The 10,944-nt window shown below is 40.8% G+C and overlaps 1 pseudogene across 1 annotated transcript; it reads left to right on the top strand.

The window, feature by feature from the left end:
* The first annotated feature begins 4,453 nt into the window (after positions 1 to 4,453).
* LOC309802832 (histone deacetylase complex subunit SAP25-like) lies at positions 4,454 to 9,173 on the top strand (annotated as a pseudogene). Its single transcript has 2 exons — positions 4,454 to 4,532; positions 8,348 to 9,173. The product of its transcript is annotated as a histone deacetylase complex subunit SAP25-like (transcript).
* The last annotated feature ends 1,771 nt before the right edge of the window (positions 9,174 to 10,944 follow it).

Genomic DNA, 10,944 nt, shown 5'->3' with positions numbered 1-10,944 from the left:
TTCCTGATTGCCCTGGCTAGGATTTACAGTCCTATGTTAAATAGGAATTGTGGGAGTGGACACCCTTGTCTTGTTCCTCATCTTAGAGGAAAAACTTTCAAACTTTCACCATTGATTATAGTGTTGGCTGTAGGTTTTTCATATATAGCCTTTATTGTGTTGCAGTACCTTCTATATCCAATTTGTGAAGCATTTTTATCATAAAAGGATTTTTAACTAAAGGATTTTCAAATGTTTTTTCTATGTCTATTGAGATAATTGTATGATTTTTATCTTCTATCCTAATGATACTGTGTATCACATTGTTTGATTTGAAGATATTGAGCCATCCTTGCACCCCAGGGATAAATCCCACTTGATCATGGTGAATGATCTTGCTAATGTGCTGTTGAATTTGGTTTGCTAACATTTGTTGATAATTTTGCTATCTATATCAGGGATATTGTTCTGTATTATTCATTTCTTGTAGTATCCTTTTATGGCTTTGGTATCAGGGTAATGCTGGCCTCATAAATTAGTTCTTGTTTCTTAATGTAGGTATTTATTGCTATAAACTATTCTCTCCTCTTCAACTTTTGGAAAGTTTTGAGAAGGAGTGACTTTAATTCTTCTTTAAATGTTTCACAGAATTCACAGTGAGACCATCTTGTCTGGGACTTTTCTATCTTGGGAGGTTTTTGATTACAGGTTCAATCCTCTTACTTCATATTAGCCTGTTCAGATTTTCTTTCTTCATGATTCATTCTTGGTAGGTTGTATATTTCTAGGAATTTATTCATTTCATCTAGATTTTCCAGTTTGTTGGTGTGTAATTTGTTCTTAGTAGTCTCATGATCGTTCATTTCTGGGGTATCAGTTATATTTTTTTCTCCTTCATTTCTGTGTTTATTTATTTGAATCCTTTCTTTTTCTGAGTTAGTCTAGCTAAAGGTTTGTTAATTTTGTTTATCTTTTCAAAAAATAGCTCAGTTTCATTGTTCAGTTCTATTGATTTTCTGGTCTCTATTTCATTTCTTTCTGTTCTGATTGTTGTTATTTTCTTCCTTCTGATAACTTTGGGCTCAGTCCTTCTTTTTCTAGTTTCCTGTGGTATAAAATGAGATTGTTGATTTGAGATTGTTCTTGTTTCTTAATGTAGGTATTTATCACTATAAACTATTCTCTTAGAACTGCTTTTGCAGCATCCCATAGATTTTGATATGTTATGCTTCCATTGTCAGTTGTTTCAAGATATTTCTTGGTTTCCTTTTTGATTTATTCTTTGATCCATTGGTTGTTCAGGAGGTGTTGTTTAATCCCACATATTAGTGAATTTTCCAGCTTTTCTTCTGTTATTTATTTCTACTTTCAAACCACTGTGGTCAGAAAAGATATATTTGATGTAATCTCAATCTTTTAAAATTTGCTGATACTTGTTTCATGACCTGTCATGTGATCTATACTGCAGAATGTTCCTTATGAACTTGAGAAGAATGTGTATTCTGCTGTTGTTGGATGAAATGTTCTGTATATGTCTGTTAGGTTGATTTGGTCTGAAGTATGATTCAAGTCCGATGTTTCCTTGTTTATTTTCTGTCTAAATGATCTGTCTCATGTAGATGAATGAGGGGTACTATCTCACGAAAGAGGGGTACTTCACCCTCTGCCCTCCCAACGCTGCTCCTCACAGATCAGTTAATCGGTTAATCACTTAACCTGCTTGTTGCTCAGCTCTGCCTCAGGACTTCCAAATTGGTGACGGGAATGAGAGCCAAGTTCATCTTTCCAAATTGACAGGAGAACCAATCATAATAAAATATTTTTAAAAACATTTTTTAAAAAAGGGGCTTCCCTGGTGGCGCAGTGGTTAAGAATCTGCCTGCCAATGCGGGGGACACGGGTTCGAGCCCTGGTCCCGGAAGATCCCACATGCCACGGAGCAACTAAGCCCATGCACCACAACTACTGAGCCCACATACCACAACTACTGAAGCCTGCTTGCCTGGAGCCCATACTCTACAACAAGAGAAGCCGCTGCAATGAGAAGCCTGCACACTACAACGAAGTGTAGCCCTCACTCGCCGCAACTAGAGAAAGCCTGCACGCAGCAACAAAGACTCAATGCGGCCAAAAATAAATAAATAAATAAATTTTAAAGAAACTATATTGTTCATATAGATTTTCAGAAGCCCCTATACATGAAGACATGGCATTATCCATAGATAGTTTTCACTTATTTTTAATCAAGAACTTCATACTACTGCCCTCCGTTACTAGTTCAGAAATCTAATTTTCCTTCAGAAAATACTTCTTTTTCTTTATAAAATCCATCCAGTGTGGAGATGAGGGGCCAAAATTTCCAAAGTCTTCCATTTTCTAATAGTCTTCAGGGCACTCTCTTTGGGCTGTTTTTAAATATCAAGTCCACTTTCAAAAGACAAAGATTCAATTTCTACTTGCAGCCAAGATGGAGTAACAGGAACTGGATTATCACTTGTACTAATCTATATAATCCTTTTATTTGTAGATCTGAATTATTGTACTGTTGTCTGTTTCTCCCATCAGATCTGTTACTATTTGCTTAATATATTCAGATGCTCTGATGTTGGGTTCATATATTTTTATGGTTGTTATATATTCTTGACCCTTTATCATTGTATAATGACCATCTTTGTTTCTTATTACCACTTTTGAGGTGAAGTCTATTTTTACTGATATTAGTATAGGTGCCCCTGCTCTCTTTTGGTTTCCACTTGCATGGAGTATCTTTTGCCATCTCTTCACTTTGAATCTATGTGTGTTTTTAGAGCTGAGGTGAATGTCTCATATGCAGCATATAGTTGGGTCTTTTTTTTTGTTTTTAATCTATCCAGCCACTCAGTGCCTTTTTATTGGAGAAAACAACTTATTAATATTTATAGTAATTATTGATATGTAAGGACTTACTGATGACACCTTATTATTTCCTGGCTGTTTGTAGTTTTATTTTTTTCTTCCTTTCTTCCCTTTTTCTTTGTAAATTCATGATGTTCCATTGTGGTATGCTTTGATTCTCTTCTCTTTACCTCTTGTTTATCTTTTATAGACTTTGTGGTTCCCATGAGGTTTTATAGATGTAATGGTATAATTACCCTGCTAACAATTTAAATTTTATCACATACAAAATCTCTACCCTTTTACTCCCCACTTTCACATTTTTGATAACACCATTTACATGTTTTATTGTGTATCCAATTAACAAATCATTGAACTTACTGGTATCTTTAATACTTTTGCCCTTTAACCTTCATTTTAGAGTTAAATAGTAGCACATCACCATTTTACAGTATTAGGGTATTCTGAATCTGACTATATGCTTACTTTTACCAGTGTGTTATATATTTTTATATGTTTTGATGTAACTAATTAATATCCTTTTGTTTCAGCTTGAAAACTCCTTTTAGCAGTCTTTATAATGTGGGTTTAATGATGATGAATTCCCTCAGCTTTTCTTTGTTAGTGAAGGTCTTCATTTCACCCTTCAACTCTGAAGGTGAATTTTGCTGGGTAAATTAATCTTGATTGGCAGTTTCTTTCTTTTAACACTTCAAATATATCAGCCCATTCTCTCTTGTACTGTAAGGTCTCTGCTGAGACATCTGCTGATAGCCTTATGGGGGTTCCATTTTATGAGAGAAATTTTTCTTCTCTTTCTGCTTTTTAAATTCTCTCTTTGTATTTGGTTTTAGACAATTTTTATTATTATGCATCTTGGAGAAGAACATTTTGGGTTGAAATTTTGAAGTGACCTATTAGCTTGAATTTGGATGTCCAGATCTCTCCTCATGGCTAGAAAGTTCTCAGCCATTATTTGGTTAAATAAGCTTTTTACTCCTTTCTCCCTGTCTTCCCCTTTTGGGGCTCCAATAATGTGTACAGTATTTCCTTTGATGGTATTCCATATCTATCGTAGGCTTTATTTATTCCTTCTCATTCTTTTGTTGTTGTTGTTCTAATTGTATAATCTTAATTGATCTGTCTTCAAGCTTCTAGCTCACTGATTCTCACTTCTATTTGTTCAAGTTTCATGTGAACTCTCTGTTGAATTCTTCAGTTCAGTCATTGTATTCTTCATTCCAAAATTTCTGTTTGGTTCTGTTTTCTGTTTTTGTTGTTGTTGTTGAGGTTTTCATTTTGTTCTTGTGTTGTTTTCTCCATATTGTTAAATTGTTTATCTGTGCTCTCTTTTAGCTCTCTGAGAGCCTGTAGAACAATTATTTTGAATTATTTGTTGTGCAATTTCTGGATCTCCTTTTCTTTGGAGCCAGTTACTGGAGGTCTACTGTATTACTTTCATGGCATTTTGTTTCCCTGATACTTTGTGATCCCTGTAGACTTGTGTAGCTATCTGTACATTTGAAGGAACAGTCACCTCTTAAAGACTTCATGGGCTGATTTAAGTAAGGGAAGCCTGTCACCTGCAGATGGAGGCACAATGGACTATGCTGTAACCGTGGATCTAGTGGCCCAGGGCGCCAGGTGCAAGAGTGTGTGGCAGCACTGGGTCCAAGGGAGTATGATGTCTCTTTGGCTCAGCTACTAAGGTTCACAGTATCAACAATTGTGTGGTCCTTGGCAAGCACTATGGGGGTTCTGCAGTGGCTGCAATTGCTATTGGTCTCCTAAATGGTGCCTCAAGGACTAGTAACTAAGGACCAGGGCAGGCATCAGTGGTGGCTGGAGCCTGTGGTGTGCACACACTTGGTTGCAGGGCCCAGCTGCAAGTGCCTATGTAGTAGGGGAGGTCACTTGTAGACACACTCATAGTAATGGGGGGTCAGAGTAGGTAGCAGGGGCCAGGGCCAACTATGGGCTTAGTGGCATCTGCTAAAGACATGGGTGTCGGCATGCTTTCCCTTGGCTTCACACTCTACCCTCCAGTATGCATACTGCAGTGGTGACCATTGACAGGGCTGGGCTGGGGGACATGGATGTCCATAGCTGGAGGGGTTAGCTATAGCCAGGTATGGTGGTATGAGCCAGTGACTGAAGGCAGGGCCTGATCTGGACCTGAAGCAGCTGCAGGGGCCCCGGGTGTGCTGTGCTCTCCTGTGGCTGCATTCTCTCCCATTTGCACACACACTGCAAGGGAAGGTGGTGATGAGAGTTGGGCTGGAGCTTGCAGTACAGAGCTGGAAGGCCTCTCTACAGGTATGTGCTGCGGCACTGGCCAATGTCAAGAAGGCAGGGCATGATCAGGGCTTGCAGTCAGCTGTGGGGACCTTAGATGTTGTTTTGCTTTCCTCTGGCCACACACTCTGGGTGTGCACAGTGTAGTGAGGGCCAGTGACGGGTCAGGCCGGGGGCTATGTATAGGTGGGCGCCAGTCAGGGACAGAAGGCACCTTGCATGTCATACTCCCATGAGGGGGATAACACATTATATGCACTGACTAAAAGAATATAATGTCTTGTATTATTGATCCTGAAAATACTTTGTTCCAGCTTCAGTTGATGATGAGTGCTCTGATATTCTAAGAAAGCCTGTTTAGTTTTTGTTTATGTCCTTTTGATTTAAACTCAGATTATGTCAGAAAAACTTGAATGGGCATTACCACCTCGTAATCCTCTAACTAACCTTAGCTCTTTCCTCAAGCTTTGGAGGAAGCTGAAAAAGTGTCCTGTCAAGCTACTGGGCACTCTGTCATTTAGACACTTACATCCACATTAAAACTGACATGTAGAAATGGCTTTCACTGCCAGCACTTTCTTGCCCTTTTCTCCCCCTCACTTTCCCCATCTCAGTTCCTTCCGTGCAGTCTGAATCATCTCATTTATAATTAGGAGGTGAAAAGGGCAAATAAAAAAACAACTTAGGATTTTAACATGTCATTGGCATTGGATATAAGTGCCAGTGATGTACAAAGATAACTGAATGCACAGTTTCCAAATTGGTGCATGGATGTTCAGTACTTGCTGTGCGTTCCTGTTTGCATTTCAACCTTCAACATAATGACACCCCATGATAGGATCTGAAATACCAAAGGTTTTGCTTGCATAGTCATTATTGGAATTCTGAAAATCTATGTATGTTCTCATGCATATTTAAAATTTTCAAATATGGTATTATGCGTTATATTCTAAAAGATAGTACATAATAAATATTATAGAAGAGTATGATGAATTATTAACAAATATTTTGTGACAAAACTTGTTAAGTATGTTTTAACTATTTATTGAATCATGCACACCCAATTTGAAAGAAAATCACACAAAAATTTGTTGGTTGGTTTTATCCAAAGTGAAAAGATTGACAAAATGTAGTTCATGAGAACATGCTAATTATATTTAGAAAAAAATCAGTATCATTATACTCTACTGCTTTGGTTGTTCCAAATTCAGAATATTTATCATGAGCTCAGATTCACCCCCATCAGAATATGTATAAGATGGGAAAAGAGAGGAAGACTTACAGGACTAGAAAGACTTCTCCCCAAACCAATACTTATAACTTTTTTGACTGCCCTGGAAATTTTATAACCCAGCTAAGGGTGTTATCATTAGATTTGGAATGGGTGAAATGTATGCTTTCCTTTTGAAGGAGGAAGAAAGGTGATTGTGAATACAAATACATACATTGGCCAACAGTTTAGAAAAAGGATGGGTGGGTCTGGAAACCAATGAGGGATTATGCCACCAGGCAAGTGTTATCTTTTCTAACTGCATATTTTAAAATGGGAAATAAACTCCAGATAAATTTGTGGACCCACTGGATACATCAAGAAACAGAGTCAGGCCAGAAGCCTCTTTACCACCAACCCTCAAAAGTCCCCACCTTGACTGATAGACTTTCTGGGTTTAGTGCAGCTCGGAGTCAGGGTCCAGTAACCCCAAGTATTCCTACTTTCCTTTCTGAAATGCACAGTTATCCAAGCTAAGGGACCCAGTCCCTTTGAGGAAGGAAAGGAGGAGGATTTTACACTTGTGTACACACTTGTGACAGGGTAGCAGGGTGCTGCCCCAAGAGGACCTGCCATCATCCCCTCCTACAGAGGTTGTCTGCAGAGCTTTCCACGGAGGTTGCTGCTTCCCTCACCAAATATTCCTCCGTGATTTTGTGAAACGTGTCCTCTGAACAGCCCCCAGGAGATGGGTGAGCAAGTCACACATTAGACATCTACTCCATCATTCCAGTTCCCTAAGTCATTAGATTTATTCCTCTACATTATAAGAAGGAAATTGCACACTTCAGCTTCATTTAATGTAAACCAATATGACATCCAGGTTTAGTCAACTGTGTAAGCAAATTGTGAGGGTCTTTCCCAGTTGCTCAAGCTAACGTATGGAATCCAGAATGCCTGATAAGTGCATCCATGTTGATACATTTGGCCATTCCAGTATTATTTTCTTCCACCCTGGGCAATTACACTTAGATTCCATTTCTGCACATGTATATTAATTTCTGCTGATATAAACTTACCACATTTTGCAGTTTTTTCAGTGTGTGAATTGGCTCCTTCCAGGTCAGACTTGGTAATCATTTCCCTTGATTAGGTTGGCTTTGACTCTAGCATGGTTCTGCAGGCCATGAGGGATAGCAAGGGTGGATCATTTGGAAATAAGCTTTCCCCTGCAATGTAAGGTCATTACACTCTCCTCGTGCTGGGAGAAGCTCCTTCCTCAGAAAGGGGAGGAGGAGCAGGATCTGCTGGTGAGGAAGGCTTACAGGGATTTGTAAGGTCAGGATACCCAGATTCATGTGAATTGCCTTCATTCCAGTTCTCAGGGCTCCATCCTTTTCCTATCAGCCCCTAATATGCACATAAGAAATTTGATAAGGATGAGAAATCAACTTGAATCATAACTTGAAGCTAAAAGAGATTAATTTATGATAATCATAGAATTCCCTTCCCCCGATTCTCTTAACTCTGCCTGGAGGTGTTCATTTTCATTCTACCATTTCCCCAATGCAATAAAAAATAGTTAGCATAGTCCACGGTACCAATGGCAGAATTCCCATCATAACAGTCTTTTGAAACAGTCCCTTGCTTTCCAAAGTCTTCTGTTTAATAGGCATATTATTTCCAGCAACATTTGGGGCTGTGCCTTAAAAAACAAGTCCCCATTGTGGACATTGTAGGTTTGGGGGATAATTAAAGTAATGAAGTACCCTGCAAGGTGGGCCGCAACCTGGGCTTGCAGGGACGTGCAGGGCAGCAAGGGCCACTGAGGGAGGCTGGGCCCAAGTGGAAGCCGGGAGGGGCCAGGCGGGCGAGGCGGGCAGTGTGGGGCCCTGCCTAGCCCTCCCCCCGTACACCGCATGTTGCCCTGGGCCCCCCGGCAGTGCAGCCCGGGTGAAGAGCAGGCGCCCAAGTAACAAGGCCCCTCAGCGGTCAGCAACCCCGGCCAGGCCAGGGACTCTGGAGAGGAAGCCCTGGGGGAGCCAAGAACATCCCCACTGGACAGTCCTCAGCCCTGGTACCGAAGGCCTTCCTGGATCCACAAAGAGCAGCTGCTGCCTCTGTCGCCCCCAGGCCTCGCTGCCAAGTGGTCCCCGGGAACCCCAGTTCCCCCCTACCCCCAGATGACCTGGGAGGTGGCCCTGTCAAGGATGACCCTGCTACTGCCCTGGGACCCCAACTATGAGGCTCAAGCGGGACCTCGTCTGGTGCGGGGGCCCAGCTGTGGGTCCGGCACCTCCTTCTCAGGCCAGACCTTGTGCCGTCCCTCATTCTGGCCTCTGTATGAGGCAGCAGCGTGAGGCAGGGGCCTCAGGCCCGTCTAGCAGGACATCAGAGTGGAGAGCATGTGCCCAGGGATGCAGGGTTCCCGGTGATGTGCTATGAAGATGTCTTTCTTTCTGACCCTCTGCTGCCCTGTGGGCAGCGTGTTCCCCTGTACCTGTCTCAGGGCCCTCAGCAGGTGATGCACTCTCTGAAGCTGCTGCTCCCAACCCCAATTATGTCCCCCTGGGTCCTCCCCACTCCATCCTCTGGCTGCTCCACCTCCTGGCTCAGAGGGCCTGAGCTGATCTCCCTCACTGGCCTCCTGCAGATGAGCCAGGGGGAGCCAAGACCCAGCTCCCTGGGGGCTCCCATGCCCCCTGCTGACCCTCCAGATGCTGCCTCTGACCACCCAGGTACCAGTGGTGGCCAGAGCTGTTCTCACTGCATGGACCCATCTCTCCCATGGGCCCCAGGCAACCAAGGTCCATAGCCCCTCCACAGGCAGAGTGGGCCCTACTTCACCAGGCAGGTTCTTTTGACAATAAAACAGTGTTGGTTTGTAAAGTAATGAAGTAAATGCTAGTGTTCTCTACCCAGAAGTTACCCATCTCAGTATGTTGGGTTTCAAAAGCAATTTTTTTTTGGATACCTGGCCTAAACTTCCAAGTTTTGCCACCAAACAATAGGACATCAGCTCTGAAGAGGCTCAATCTAAATTCTTTGACTAATGTGAATATCAGAGAAAGCACAATCTAGCATATAAATCAGTTTCTTATATACTGATTATAATTTATTCATTAAAAATATGCTGTTATTTTAAGAACAAAATCACAAGTACATCACTGGGAAAAGGGTGTTTAGGCCAATGCAGCTTGTGCCCTTCCTCTGGGATCATCAGAGACTTCCTTACAATGTTCCCTGAGGCTCTGAGCTTTCTGGCTGTGCCCTTTGTCTTAATCCATCAGGTTTTTTCTACGTATAGCCAATATAATATTGGCCATACATAATCTATGTATAATCTATGGTTATACAATATATAATCTATGGTTTCAATGGATTATAAACAGTGCATATAAACAGTGCATTTTACTAGGAAAGAAGACATTAATTTTCATCCTTGGCATTTCTAATTATCTCTGGAGTTATTCTCCATTCACATTTGACAAGGGATGTTTAAGACTGCTTTTCTGCTTCTAGTAGCAATCTCCTATATCCCATCTCTGTTTTCTTTCCAATCCTTAGGGAGAAAAAAGTTAATGTATTTCTTGTTTCTTCCTGAAAAATTGAAAAATGTAGGATTGTGTTTGTAGACTCAACTTCCTCATGGTGGTCTGTTGCAAACAATAGAGAGTTCCCTTGCAAACAGTACTAAGGAGTTCATTATTTGTGACTTATGTTCCTCACCAATGCCGCTTTTACATAGATTACTGAAGAAAATATAATATGTGGTCTACTATTTCCAAATAGTTTTATTCTGTCAACCAGGTTTCCGAAAAAAAGTCAGAACCAGTCTTCTCCCTTAAATATTTTTAAAGTATATAAAAATAACATACACAAAATAATGGAATTGCTTTATTAAAAATGGAAAATATCATATAAAACTTTGAGGTAGGATTATATGAAGAAAAATGTAGAACAGATTTGCTGTATATAAGTATTACTATTCAAGTATTCTCTAGAATTATAAAGGAACAGTTTTTAATATCTCATGATATAAGATATGATGGTCCAGGCAATACTTATATAATCTAGTCTTAGAGATGAAATCTCATCTTGGATAAATTCATCAATACTGAATCCTTACAAATAAGATGTTGCAAATATAAGGTATGATGGTCCAGGCAATACTTATGTAATCTAGTCTTAGAGATGAAATCTCATCTTGGATAAATTCATCAATACTGAATCCTTACAAATAAGATGTTGCAAATAAAAAAATAAACCCAAAATAAAAATCCCCACTAGTTAATTTTTCACTATCACCTGCTAGACCCTCTTTATCTTTTAAAATATCTGAGGTTTAAATGAGTCTGGGATTTTATTTTTTTATTTTATTATTTTTTTGTGGTACAGGGGCCTCTCACTGTTGTGGCCTCTCCCGTTGTGGAGCACAGGCTCCGGACGCGCAGGCTCAGCGGCCGTGGCTCACGGGCCTAGCCGCTCCGTGGCATGTGGGATCTTCCCAGACCAGGGCACGAACCCGTGTCCCCTGCATCAGCAGGCGGACTCTCAACCACTGCGCCTCCAGGGAAGCCCTGGAA

Source organism: Mesoplodon mirus (genome assembly GCF_964341445.2).
Source record: "Mesoplodon mirus genome assembly, chromosome: 4".
NCBI classification, from domain to species: Eukaryota; Metazoa; Chordata; class Mammalia; order Artiodactyla; family Ziphiidae; genus Mesoplodon; species Mesoplodon mirus.
Note: the sequence above shows the minus strand (reverse complement) of the source record. Positions and strands in the feature narration are given on the sequence as shown.